Genomic DNA, 14,998 nt, shown 5'->3' on the forward strand with positions numbered 1-14,998 from the left:
AAGTATGAGGTCACAATGCCAACCGAATTGGTTTCTTCTTAGGGCCCTCTGCCTGTGTCCTGATAAATCAACCAGTCATATTAGATTAGGGCGTACCCTAATGGACCTCATTAATTACTTTTTAAAGACCCTATCTCCAATACAGTCACATTCTGGGGTGCAGGGGGTTAGCATTTTAACATATGGATTTTGGAGGGATGCTGTGAGGCAAGAAGCAATACAAGGCAAGAATCAGGGGCGGGAAAGGGAGAAGAGAAGGGAGGACAATGGAGTATAGTCACCCAGAGAAACCAAAGGAGGAGAAAGGTGTGGAAATTAGGAACAAGCAGTGGGGAGGGGCGCCTGGATTAACAGCTGGTGAGCTGGTGCGCCTGAGGACTCCCTACAAGGAAGCCTTTTCAGTAGAGAGGTGGAGACCAGGCTTTGAGGGTTTGAGGCAGATGCCAGCATGGTAAGGGAGTAGAGGAGCAAGGCCAAGCAGCAAGTTTTTGGTTTCACTTCTAGACACAATAGATATTCCACATAGATATTTGTTGAATGAATATATTAATTTTCTTTCCTCCCTCCTCTGATCCTCTATGGTCATAGGACTTGGTTTCTCCTTAGAAACTGTGAGGTGAGGCCGCATTCCAGGACCTTGGGCCCGAGTTTATTCTTTGATGTGGCTGGATCTTGAGGACAAGCCACGGGGAAGAGAACATCTTTTCTGTGAGGAAGAGAATGAATTGCACGAACCGAACCAAATTGCATTATCAGTAAGCTGCCACATCGTAAAGAAGGGAATAGGGTAACAAGAGGTTGGAGAGGCCTTGGGGGTTATTTTGTAATTTTCCTGTCCGCCCTTCGGAAATGAAGAGGTTGTTCATTCATTCCCTGAAAGAAATTTTAATGAAGCATCTACTCTGAATTGGGCACTGTGCTAGGCAAGAGGGAGATATCAGTGGTGCAAGTATGAAAGATTTATTCGCTGCTTATGTAATGTCGTGTCCTGTGTTAAGTACTTGGTATACCTCCTGCCTTCAAGGACAGTGTAAGGCAGGGACTGTACATGTTGCTTTTGCTTTTTTTCACAGATAGGGGCATGGACTAACTGAAGCCTAAGATGGTGGCTCACTGTGGGTCACAGAGTTGTATGTAAGCACCTTGGATACATCTTTTCTTCCCCGCCCTAGTTTCACCCAGGCTCCTGGGCTTCCCCCAGGGCGCAGTAAGGGGCTTGGCTTGGGGTCCTGCGTGAGTCAGGCTGAGCTGGGGATAAGCACTCACAGTTCCTGCTGTTCCATCCTGTCCTTGGCCTGAGCAAGGACATAGTTGCAAAGGGACGGATGTGGGCTAGGATAATAATGCCGAGTCACTGCTAATGAAAGCCCTATGTGTTCACCTCCCCCCAGCCACCACCTGAAGGCTGTCTCCTCTGCTGTCCTTATTGTCATACTCACATCCCTCTCAGTCCCACTGAAAACAGCTGGGATTGTGTCTCATGAACCAAAAACGTGTTTCCTTCCTTCTCTGGGGCTACCTCAGGGCTACCTGAGAACACAGCCAGACTCTGAAATCTTATCCCCCGATGCCTGGGATTTCCCCTCTGGTTCCAGATAAAGGGACATACGTGGGTTCTGTGAGCTTCTTTTGAGCGGGATCGTGAGGAAACAGTCCAGTGACCTCTTTCTTCTATTTTGAAATGAGGAGGAACGTGGTCACACCGGTGACCAGTGAGTCAGTGAGTATAGGGACTGAATGCTATATTTGGGTAGAGACACGGGAGGTAGAACCAAATTTGATGACTCACTCCCAGTCTAGTCTAATCTGGCAATCAGAAGCCCTAAGACTTAAGGCGTCCATAGAGATATGTATACAAAGATGTTCATCACATTGTTTTAGTAGTAGCAACCTACATGCCCATCTGTAGGAGGTTGATTAAATCAATGATGGTTGCTCTTTTACAAAAGAAATCAAAGTTGCCTTTGAACAATGTGTGGTGAACCTATCAGGTATAGGTATAGAAAGGTGTTCAAGACCGATTGTTAGGGGTGTCTGCATGGCTCAGTCAGTTAAATATCCGACTCTTGATCTCAGCTCAGGTCTTGATCTCAGGGTCATGAGTTCAAGCCCTGTGCTCGGCTCTGCACTGTACATGAAGCCTACTTAGAGCGAGAGAGGCCGATTGTTAAGTGATTAAGCAGGCCACAGAAAAATGTATGTGTGTATATGTTTCTATAGCCGTGGATGTTTTCTGGAAATACACATGAGAAGCTAACTGGTTATTTCTGAAGATCAGGAATGGAGGTTTGGGTGAGGAGTGAGACATTTGCTCTTCACTTTTAATATTTTAATGAACATGTATTGTTTTTATAATACAATGATAGTGATAAAAAAAAAAAAAAGTGGAAAAAAGAAAGGCTTAAGCTTCCAAACCAAAGGTACTAAAACAATTCAGCACCGAATCCAGGAGTGCTGAGGGCAGGAGGAAACACAAAGTGGGGCCCGAGATGACTTTGTATGATGGAACTTTCTCTTAACCACTGCTTACAGAGAATGCTTTGACCAGCCAAGGGTGGACACAGAGGTGGGGACTGGCAGGAAATCACTATTTGCAAGGCTGGCTCGGTGACAGAAAGTGTAAAGCAAAATCAAGGCCAAAGTTCAAATCCAAGAATAGGAATTGGAGTCTCTTATAACAATAGCTAACACGTACTGAGTACTACTGAGTACGTGTATCATATATGTGTCACACTGTCATGTATCACAACACTGTCCTAATTGTTTTACTTAGCATTATTTCATTTAAATTTTCACATCAAACCCATGAGGTAGCACTGTTATTATCCCAGTTTTACAGGTAAGGATACTGAAGCTCAGAGGGTCCAAATACACACAATTAGAATTGGTAGGGCTGAGATTAGTCCAGGTCTGTCTGTTTCTAGAGGCAGTTCTCTTACCACCTCCTGAATACTACTCCATGTCGAACTCTAAGGCCCTCGGGTCCAAGAACAGGACATCCTTACCATCAAGGCGCAGTCTGGATAGCTGGGGAATATTGCACTAATGTGTGTGGAATATATAGTGTCTTACATTAAGGCACACATTTGGATTAAGCTGGGCTGCAAAGATGATAAGCAATTTTGGATTTTAAATTTGGGGAGATCTGCAAGGTCTGAAGTTGTAAATAAAGGCATCTTGGAGGAGGAAGGATTTAAACCATAGGTCTGGAAGGATGGATTGAATTAAGAGAGGAGTACGGAGAACATTCCAGAGAAGAGAATGTGCAAGTTGTGCAGAAGTCTGCTCTGTTGTTTCAGAGACAGTGACACATCTTGCCTAATCAGAGTGAGAGTTGTGTACATGTGATAAGCGAGCTGCTGTGTGTGGGGAGGGAAAACAGAGCATCAGAAGTCATCCTGAAGGGTGAAAGCTGGCAGAAGAGTTGTAACTTAACATGGGAGGAAATCAAGAGAGTCTGAAGGTATTTTGGGGCAGTGAGGAGACACTGCAAAGTGATGCTTCAGAGAGATTAATGTGACAGAGGTGTCCAAACGCCTTGGAGTGAAGGAGGGAGCCAGGGGAAAATATCAGTGTGGGGTGACAGAGGCCTCAGCGAAGGTACTAGAGGGACGAAGCAGAAGGGTCGGGAGAAAGCTGCTGTAAAGGGAGAGAGGGAGGAGACAATAGGACTTGCTGATTGAAAAGAAACAGACTATGAAAGCAAGGGTCCAAACCAAATAGTTCTGGGCTTCAAATCCGTGTGTCCAAAGAAGGGAATGCCTATATCTGGAACAGGGAATTGGGAGAGGGTTTGCTATTGGAGGTGGGGTGGGAACAGATGATGAATTGTGTTTTCATTCCAAACCTTGCTTTTTCCTGTGACTGTAAGTCAGTATAGGGACTTTTTCTCTCTGTTTTCTTGGCTGTGTAATGCATAGGACTCCCTTTGTCTGGACCAGTTCATTCATTCAACAGTTCTTTATTAAGTTGTCATTATGGTCTGATTGTTGGGAACACAGCATTGAGAGCCAGAGCTGGTCCCTGTCTTCATGAAAGGCAGATATTGAGCAAGAAATTATAATGGTCCTAGTATCAGGGTGACATTTCTTCCCCAGACCAATCCTGCTCTCTACTCCCCAAGTCCGTAGCAGGCACCAACTGGTAAGGGCATTTGTCAAACATTTTACTATACATTGTATCTTGAAAAAAAAAATCATCACAACCATTTATGTATTTCTTTGTTCTATAAATATTTATTGCATGGCACTGTGGCTATGTATTTTTAGCCCTCATGCTCACTCACTAGTGGAGGATACTGACAAGTAAACAGATAATGATAACATGGTGTAAGAAGTATCGTGAGGGATAAGCACCAGGTTGTGGGAGCAACTGGGAGGGATATGTGGCTGGCCAGGTAAGTTTCTCTGACAAGAATAATGAGGTATGGGGCACCTGCCTGGCTCAGTTGGTGGAGCATGTAACTCATGATCTCAGGATTATTGGTTCGAGCCCCACTTTGGGTGTAGAGATTACTTAAAAAAAAATAATAAATCTTAAAAAAAAAAAGGACACCTGGGTGTCTCAGTTGGTTGAGTGTCCGACTTTGGCTCAGGTCACGATCTCATGGTTTGTGGGTTGGAGCCCTGCGTCAGGCTGTGTGCTGACAGCTTGCTCAGAGCCTGGAGCCTGCTTCAGATTCTGTGTCTCCTCTGTCTGCCCCTCCCCCGCTCACACTCTGTCTCTATCTCTCAAAAATAAATAAATGTTGGGGCGCCTGGGTGGCTCAGTCGGTTGAGCGTCCGACTTTGGCTTAGGTCATGATCTCACGGTCTGTGAGTTCAAGCCCCGCGTCAGGCTCTGTGCTGACCGCTCAGAGCCTGGAGCCTGTTTCAGATTCTGTGTCTCCCTCTCTCTCTGCCCCTCCCCCATTCATGCTCTGTCTCTCTCTGTCTCAAAAATAAATAAACGTTAAAAAAAAAAATTAAAAAAAAAATAAATGTTAAAAAAAATTTTTTTAATAAACCTTAAAAAAAAACACAAAAAACATTGAGGCGTTAGCTACACAAGGGTGGGAGTGGGCATGGGATATGTGTTCTATGCAAAAGGAACTTACAGTTCAAACACCTGGGTGCTGGAGAGGCCTAGGGTTGTTGGGGGAATGATTTACAACCTAGAATTTTATACCTAGCAAAACTACCAGTCAAAATGTGAAGAGAGAACAGAAGGCAAGATATATGCTGATATGCAAGGTCTCAAAAAATTGACCTCTCCTGTATCTCTTATCAGGAAGCTACTGGAGGACCCACTGCCAAAATCAAGATGTAAATCAAGAAAGCAGATACATGGGAATGACTACTTGGAGCTCAGGTAGGTGGGAGCTGGATCAAAAAGGGTTCTAACGGCATAGGGAGGAGTTTGGACTTGCTTGTAATGACAAAATTACCTAAAGTAATAATAGAAAGATATTCTAAAATAGTGATTTTTTTTCCCCAAACTTTGAATTCTAGAGACGCGTTTGAGCAACGTTGTGATTGGTTCCTACCAGAAACAATAGTTTTAAATCTATTTTTCCTTTGTGTTCCTTTGCAAAGAATTCTGCTGAATTTTAGAGTTTGGAAACAATTGTAGAAAAAAACCTAAAACTGTGTATAAGTACTTCTTAAACAGTCTTGTGCAATTTGGCGGGGCCTCCAGAAGCCAGGGCTATGAAAATTCCTGGAGCAGTGCACTGTGGGATAGGGAGAGTGATATTGGGAGATGATAAAACGTTGTCACCAAATTTCAGCAGGACTCTTGGCTGGTCATTCTTCTATCCGCAGCAAAGGTGATCACTAGAAGAATATTTCTACTAGAACAGATCTGTTTACCAATTAAGTGTTGAAGCAGCCTTCCCCAGTGACTTCCAGACTGCCAGCAAATAAATTTTAAAAATGCAAACTTGGGGTGGGGGAAACACAGTGAGACCATAGCTCCTCTCCTACTGAGCTTTGTCACAGTTGGAATAAGGCAGAGTGTAGATGAGCGTGTGTGTGTATGTGTGTGTGTGCGTGCGTGCGTGCATGTGTGTGTGTGTATTCAGTGAGCTTAAAAGAAATTCATGGGTATGTTGTATGTTATATTGTAGCAGGGATCCAGTTGTTCCCTAAATCCGGAGCCAGGAGCCAAGGAGAACCTTTTCTTTATGGATTCAGCAGAAGGCTGTTTGTTTTCTTTTTGATATCTGTATTTCAAGCACTATGATAAAAGATCAGCCCAGAAACCAAGCAGCTTGTTAAGGTGTTTGCTGGTTTTGCTAACCATAAAAAAGGGCGTTCCCCAGTTCCCCATCAGCTGGGAGAAATCCTTCCCCACCCTCTCCTGACCAATGTCTTTCCCTCCCCCTAAGCAAGTGAATTTTAAATACCGCTCTAAAGTTGTTGGCTGGTGACCTGGAAAATTCCTTTTGCTTTGTTATCGTGCTAATGGCCCATCAGTTTAAACCTCCTATCCCCAGAAACAGTTCTTTCTCCTAACTAGACTAGACTGAGGAGGTAACGGAAGTTAAAAGAAAAAATGAAAGAAAGGATTCCTATTTCTAAGGGCTTTGGGAAGATTCAAAAATGGCCAGGCCTGAATGAATGGAAGGAAGGAATTTCATTTGTCTTGATTTGTCTGCACAGCACCTAGCAAATGTAAAGGCAAGTGTAAATTAAATTAGGGTCTCTACTGGATGACTTTAGAGGAAGGTGATAACTGTTGAATGTAATATTAGCTCTACTGTGTAGGATTTTGGTGGGCACAGGTCTTCTGGAAGACCACTAATTCAGACTTATGTTAGAGATGTGTAAGCTAGTAAGTATGTAAATGTCAATCACCTTCCTTATTTTCATCTGAAAGGTACATTTAAGGGGCACCCAGGTGGCTTAGTCAGTTAAGTTCCTCTTGACTTTGGCTCAGGTCATGATCCCACGGTTAATGAGTTTGAGCCCCACATCGGACTCTGCACTGACAGTGCGGAGCCTACTTGGGATTCTCTTTTGCGTCTCCCCTACTCATGCTCACACGCATGCTCAAAATAAATAAATAAACTAAAAAAAAAAGGTACAGTTAATAATTGTTGGGGAATCTTGTAATTGTTAGTTATAATTGTTAGTTACTATTTATTATTATTTTTTTAATGTTTATTTTTGAGAGAGAGAGACACACACACAGAGTGCAAGCAGGGGAGGGGCAGAGAGAGGAAAAAAGGAGACACAGAATCCAAAGCAGGCTCCAGGCTCTGAGTTGTTAGTGTAGAGCCGAACACAGGGCTCAAAGTCATGGACCACGAGATCATGACCTGAGAAATTGGATGCTTAACCGACTGAGCCACTCAGGCACCCCAAACCATTGGTTACTATTAACTGCATGTACCCAGTACAGGGCTCAGGACTTTTCCTGCATTGTCTCATTTAATTCTCACTGGACAGTTCCATGAGGTAAGTACTATTATCATCCCCATTTTAGAAGAGAGGAAATGGAAGCTTAGGGAAGTGGTACAGAATCCCACTTGGGTTCTCTGTCTTCTTAGCTCATGCTCTTAACCACAACATTATGCTGTTTATAAACTACGAAGATCTAAGAAATCATAAAAAGGAAGCAGAGTGTGGCTAAATTATTCTTCCCTAGAGCATGACAGTTCACCTCGTGCTGTTCCTGCAGACCGCTCATTGGAGGGGACAGTCCTGCATATAATGTTCTAAGCAGACCCTTGCTCCTAGACTTTTGGATTTCTGGGTTGAGGTTTGGACCACAAAGAACTATGGTCTGTCTTCAGGTCTTGGTCTGTCAAGTTCCATTTCTCACCTTCCAAAACAACACATAGATGCGTAAGGAAGTCAGAGCCTTTGAACTTCAGTGCCACTCCCTTCACCTACCTCTATGGGATAGGTAGCACCTTTGGCAGTTTTCCCCTCCGAAGTGAGCTTTGTCACCTCTTCTATCAGCCGGGGCTTCTAGCTCTCAAATCCATCTTCTATCACCCAAAACTTCCACGGGGCATTCCCTGACTGAAGAGGAAGCAGCTGACCAGGTAAGAGATTGCCACTGTAATGGCATGCTGAGGACAAAGCGGCTGTGGGCAGCAGTGGCACTGTTAACACCAGCTGCAAAACCTGGCAGAGATGACATTGGCTGGGGACCTATCTTGGATAGAATTCCAGAGCCCAAAGTAGGCTTTTATGCTCCCCTTTTTAATATTTATTTTTATTTTTTATGAATAGAAGTCCCTTTATCTAAAAAAATTAATACACATTTGCTGTCAACAACTTAAATAATATGGTGATTAATAGAGAAAGTAAAAGTATGCCATTAATGCAACACACTGCCGCACTGTTACCTCCACCCATATGCATCTGCCCAGTCATCACTAGAACAGTTGGGAATCTGTCCTTCCAGATGGTTCTGCTAGTTTCCGGTGTGTGTGTGTGTGTGTGTGTGTGGTGTTTACAGAAATATCAATGAGAAGATCTTGTTCTGTACCTTGTGTATCACGAGCATCTTTGGAATCTATCTGTACAGCTCTCCCCTTTTTAATAGCAGCACACTATTTCACTGTAAGATGGACCAGCAGCTTCCCTTTTTTCTCATCTCTGCTTTAACAGATCTTTCACTTCCTTGGGAACCTGTCTCAGTGCCCTTCTCTGGGTCCTGCCTCAGGGAACTGCACAAATGGGAAGGCGGTCAAAAGGCGGGAAGGGCACTGGTGGGCCCCATATGGGAGGGGGTGGGGGCGGGTGAGTATATTCTGTCCTGGCCATACTGGGGTGCACAGAAAGTTTTCTCCTCATCCTGCCAAATGGTTCCTCCGTCTGCCTGAGGCAAAACCGCACATTTTATGGGAATCATCTTTGAAAATGACCAAGAAGATCAATGCAGAGAAACATAAAAGGCTGTTTTTCTTAGAGTTACACTCCATTTTGGGACCTGCACTCTGGGCATGCACATCATTGTGCTGTCAGAATGACCAAAGGCCCTTCAGGCCAGTCCCTTGCCTCCATTCAAGGCAGGTTTGCAGCCCCAGCTCAGAGTACCCCAGGCTTTTTTTTCTCTGTAGCTACTCTGTGTGATTAACAGCTCCGTGAGGTAGAAATTTGCTTCTTGTCACTGGAAAGACACTCCAGCTTAGAGGACTCAGGCTCTTGGCCAGATTTCCTCTCTGTACCTCCAATTCCTCATGTGTAAAATGGAGGTAATAACAGTACCCATCTAATTTGGTAGGGTTTTTCTCTGTAACTTAAATATGTGCATGGCATATTTGGTGTATTATATGAGAGATGGCAAACACTCAGTGTTGTGAATGATTATACCCTAAATCCAAGTAGCTCTTGCTGCACTTTAAACCTAGGCTTTAGAGATCATCTAGGTCACTGGCTCTTCACCCTGGCTGCACACTGAACTCAGCCAGGGAACCCTCAAAAAAAATGCCAGTGCACAGGCTTCATTATCAGAGATTCTGATTCCCTGGGACCGAGGTGGGATCAGGGTGATCATTGTTTTTGAAAACCACCCTGGAGAATTCTAATTTGCACTTAGGGTTGAGAGCTACTGAATTTAGTTCAGTGTTCTGTTTCTAGGCGAAGAAACTGTGAGGCCTGGAGCAGGGAAGGGACTTGCTGGGGTTATACAGCCAGACCGGAAGGACCCAGGTCGCTCACATCCTGGATGCCAATTCTCAGGGCTTGTCTTGGGGGCGGGGGGAGGGAAATCCTCCCTGGGATGCCCTTCAGGTGGTCTTGGCGATGAGCAGGGATGCTGTCCCTGCTTCTAGTCTCTCTCTGCATAATGTTGCTGGACGTTTCAATTCATTCTTTGGTCACCAACTCAAGGAGTTTTCCTTTAGGAAGCCGTGGTTCTAGAATCTAGAATATGACCCTCTTTGATTACAGCACATACAGCATGTGAAATAATCCCATCCATCCATCCACTCATTCATTTTGAGAATCTAAGCCCCCTGGGGGCAGGGATGTTGTCTGTCTTGTTCCTGTTGTACCGGGCCTAGAATGGTGACCAGCGCTTAATTAAAAACAACAACAACAACAAACATTAAATGACTGAATGAAGGAAATCCCAGGAGGGTAGTTAAGTATTTTATTATTTTTCTGGCCCTAGCCATCTGATTCTCATTACTCCTACAGCCAGGGAAGCCTCTCTCCGCCTTGGCATTTTATAAACCTCGTGTGCGTACGTCGACATTTTAACCATAAATCCAGAGTTTGGGGGCTGGAAAATTCGAGGCGAGGGGATCGGGGGAGGGGGTAAAAACCACCCGGAGGTCCGAAGCCCGGTCCTGGAATTGGCGCGGGAGGGCGGGAGGGAAACCGTCGGGCGGGAGCGCCTCCGCCCCCCGCCTGCCCCCTCCGCGGGAGATGGCCCCGGGCCGCTGCATCCATCAGAGGGGTGCGCCGCCGCCGTCTCCTCCCGTCCGCGGGAATGGAAGGCCGCGGGGGAGGGGACGCGATCCGGGTCGCGGCCCGGGGGCGGCTCCGGCAGCAGCCCCTTCATTCCGGCCGCGCGCACCCCCGGAGGTGGCGCCTTGGGGAGGCTGTATTTTTTTTTTTTTTTTCTCGGAGCCGCAGGGGAGTAGAGGGGGGGGTGGGGGGGAGGGAACCCTGTGTGTGTGTGTCCCTTTAAGAGCCGGAGCGCTGCCCCCGCCTTGCAGGCGCCCGGAGCCTCACAAAAGAACAGGATGTTGTTGATTTGTCACCAAACCACAGAGAGGAAATGATTGTAAATTTCCTTTAAACATCCCCACCGCGCTCCGGCCGCCCCCGCTTCCTCCTCCGCCGCCCCCGCCCGGCCGGGCGCAGCGGGGCCTCGGCGCTCCCGCGGGGCGCCCGCTCCCTGGCCTTCCCTGTCAGGCCACAGGCCCCGGGCCGGCTCCGGGGCGCCTGCTGGAGCGGCCCCACGCCCCCGCCGCGCCCCCACTCGCGTTCCAGCTGATTTATTCTGATTTTTTTTTTTTTTTTTTTTAACACAACAGCTGTTGGAAGCGCCTTAGGGGACGCCCACCGTGTTTAGCCTTACTACTGACCTGCTGAGGCAGGAATCATTAGCTCCAGTGCTTGGGTGGAAACTGAGGCCCAGAGAAGTTCCCTGAGTAGCAGAAAGTCACCAGCTCCTGAAACCTCTTCAGGGCTCTTGGAACACCAAACATAGATTTGTTTCACCCCAGAGCTTATGTTTGTAAGCGATGCGCCATACAGCCGTGGGAACATTCTAGAAATTCCCACTTATCAAAAGTGGCAGTGTCTCAAAGCAACAGTGACCTCAAACGAGGTTTTTTATGAGGAGCATCCCCCACCATGTTCAACTGGGCACCCTTCTTCAAGGAGCTGTTTGGGTCTCCGTTCCATCTGTGCCTTTGTGCATCCTTATGTCTCCTCACACCCTTTCCCATTGTTTGCAATGATTTTTTGAAACCCTCTGGTGGAGTTCATGTTTGCTCTCAACCTGCAGTCCGTGGTCGAGTGGTCAAGTCTGTCTGTGGTGCAGAGAAAGGCTCTGTTTGCTGTACAGAGTGTTCTTTTGGAGCAATTAATGCTTATGATTCCGGCATTGGCTGCAGTGGAGTTCTTGGCTTGAATATTCAAAGCAGCAGATAATGCCCCAGGCGCTGTGCATTCTCTCGTTTCTTTGTCACATAGCCCCCTTAGACATTGCTGGGGGCTTTCATACACGTGAGGAAACAGGTTCAGAGAGGTTGAGGAGTTGGACCAGCTCACACAATGTTTCCTTATTCTAATTACTGGTGGTGTCCTCCTTTGGCCCTTTAAAATTGATTATTTGGTTAAGAGAACAGATAGTGAAGGAAGCACAGGGTATTTTTGTTGGGTCCTTTCTCACCTTAACCCTTGGGGAACTCTAGGCCATATCTCACTTTCTGCAAAAAAGCATTTGAGTGATTCATACTGTCAGGCTGCAGTCTTCCCTTTGGGGCCTGATGAGGTCCTGAGTGGCTTGGAGGAAGAGGGGGACTGGTGTAGGGTCTGAATTCTTTCCATTCTACTTGAATGGAAAGCAAAAAACATTATCTGGTACTGGATTCCTAAGGCTGAATAGTCCCTCATTTCCAAGACCCCCAATTCTAAACTCTAAGGGGTGGTGAGGCGGACAGGGGTTGGGGGAATGGAGGGTTGTGTTTGACTGCAGATATCATCATGTCCTATGAGAACACTTAATGTTTTATCATGTCCCTGCCATGGACCATGCCCCGGGGCCGTGTGCTTTCTCATTTGATGCTAAGAAGGTCCTAACGGATGAAAAGTAGATACCCAGAGAGGTTGTACATCTAGGAATGGTATAGCTGGGGTTTGCAGCCGTCTGCACAGGGTCCCTTGTGTCTGTGCAAGAGGAATTTACCCAGGCGCGCCAGAAATGGGACTGCAGTGCTTGTCTTCAGTCAGTGCAGAAAGCCACGAGGGTCCTGGATGCTGGTGGATTTTGGAGAGAGAAATGCAGTGGCCTTTGGCTCCTTTGTGCTGCAGCTGTCTGCACTTCTTCAACTCTGAGCACATTTGTCGATGGATTTCCAGAGCCACTGCAGTATCTCCACCTGTTCTTTTTGCTTTTATAGATTGCCAGTCACTGGGGCATCCGGGTCCTGAGCATTTGGGGGGGAGAGCCATCTGCTTAATTATTTCCATTCCCCAGACAAGGAACACAGGACACCAACATGCTGAGCTGTTGGTCTGGGCAGGCTGGCTTGAAGCAGAACGAGACAGCAGGAGTTAGGGCCCTCAGCCGCTACCACTGCTCAATTCTAGGGAAGCAGGAATCAGAGGGTAGGTCATCTGATGTCTCTTGGCCTCGGTTTCCTAGCCTGTGTAGAACTTTGGCCAGCGTGGTCTCTGATGGCTCTTTCAGGCCTCATCATCCAAAGAATAGCTTCTATTTACTCATTCAGTTAATATTTATTAAACATCTACTGTATGCCAGGCATCCCTGCTGAAGGTGCTGGAGATACAGCAGACTACAAAACAAAAGCTCTGCCTTCTTGGGGTTTACCTTTTAGGTGGAGACAAAAAAAAAAAATTAAACACACAGATATATAAAATGTCAGATAGTTCTTAGTGCTATGGAAGATAAAGAACATAAGAGGGGGATGTAGTGTGTGTGTATGGAAGGAGGAGCTAGTGTTTTATTTAGGGTCCTAAGGGAAGGCTCACTGATAAGGTGGCACTTGAGAAGGAAGAAAAAAGTGAGCCATACTGCCTTCTGAAGTTTGCTTTAGGTAGTTGGGATGGCAAAGATAAGAACCAGGAGATGGGAGTATGCTGCATAGCACTTACAGTGTGTCAGACGCTGTGCTAAATGCATTATGTTATTTAATCCTGTTATCACTGTATTTTATTTGAAGAAGCTGAGACTCAGAGAGGTTCAGCGATTTGCCCAAGGCCACACAGCTAGTGGGTAGTGGAGCTCAAATTCAACTGCTCGTCTTAACCATCAAGCTGCTTCCCACTCAGGGACTCTTTTGGAACTAGTGTTTAATTCATGACCTAGTTCTTTTGATTTCTTGGGGATTAAGTGACAACTGTGGCAGTGACTCCTGGTCCCTGAGTTGCCTGTGTTGGGGAAAGAGCTCAGGGCTTGAAGTTCCTTTTTGTGAGTGGAAAAAGGTAATGTGTTTGATGCTGGAAAACCTCCTGTTGTGTTTATGGCAAAAGGGTGAAAAAACACCTTCAGATTAGTGTAAACAAGAGAAATGGGAGAATGGGGTAGCCTGAATCCCTCCACCCCCCTCCTTCGCTTTAATTTCCCCATGTTGGGCTCAACACAGCATGTTGTATTATACAGCGATAATTAAAACACTTGGATTAGTGAGCTGAGATTTATAGGGCAAACAGGAGCCAGAGGAGAAACGACAGTCATGTCTTTTATTTGCAGGCAGATATCCAAATTGCCACTTGCTTCCTTTTTCTTCCTGACACTATCACCTACTCTGCTTAATTAGATTCTTTTTTTTCTGTATCATTTCCAACACCCGCTCAGCCTGCTGTTCAGCAGCGAGTTTAGGGAGCTGCATACTGAACCCTTTCCCACAGCCCAGGGAAGATGAGTCAGGAGCAAGGCAAATAAAAGCCAAGGAGGGTGCCTTGGCATCAGGCTTTGGAGCCCACCTGTCTGTCAGCATCGTAGAGCAGCCCGGGAGGGCGGAACCCAGGGCTGCAGAGAGGAAGCATCGCATATGAAACACCCTCTATCTTGTGGGGAGCAGAGAGTGAATTCCCCAAACAGCAGACCACCCCCAAGACAAAAAAATCCCGTTTCAAAAACAAATAGTTAAATCATGTTCCCAAATTTTTATTGAATATTTTACTATATTCAAAGTATCATCATAGACTCTGGGGGGGGTGAGGGGTAGAGGGTACTGAGATGAAGAAACTGCTGTCCAAATTTATCATCTAGCAGAAAGAAGAGTTGAAAATAACTGATGAGAATTTTGGTCAAATTCATATGTTTGATAAGTACTTCTTGAATATCTAGTACATGTCAGGCATTGTTCTAGGCACTTAGGGGATACAGTAGTGGCTAAACACTGGAAAATCCCTGTCCACGTGAATTTACCAGCTCTTGGGCTGGGGATGGGGCAACAGTGAATTCATCACTAAAGAGCCTAAGAACTATGGAGAGGGATGCCTGGGTGGTTCAGGTGGGTGCACGTCCGATTTCGGCTTAGGTCATGATCTTGAGTTTGTGGGTTCTGGCCCCATGTCAGGCTCTCTGCTGTCAGCACAGAGCCGGCTTTGGATCCTCTGACTCCCCCTCTTTTTGCCGCCTGCTTGTGCGCTCTCTCTCAAAAAGAAATAAACATTAAAAAAAAAACTATGGAGAAAAATTAAGTGGAAAAGGTGGCTAGGAGAGTCCTGGGGCTGGTCATTTTATTTTATTTTTTTTAATTTTTTTTTTTAACGTTTATTTATTTTTGAGACAGAGAGAGACAGAGCATGAACGGGGGAGGGTCAGAGAGAGGGAGACACAGAATCTGAAACAGGCT

This window comes from Panthera leo, chromosome A1 (genome assembly GCF_018350215.1).
Source record: "Panthera leo isolate Ple1 chromosome A1, P.leo_Ple1_pat1.1, whole genome shotgun sequence".
NCBI classification, from domain to species: Eukaryota; Metazoa; Chordata; class Mammalia; order Carnivora; family Felidae; genus Panthera; species Panthera leo.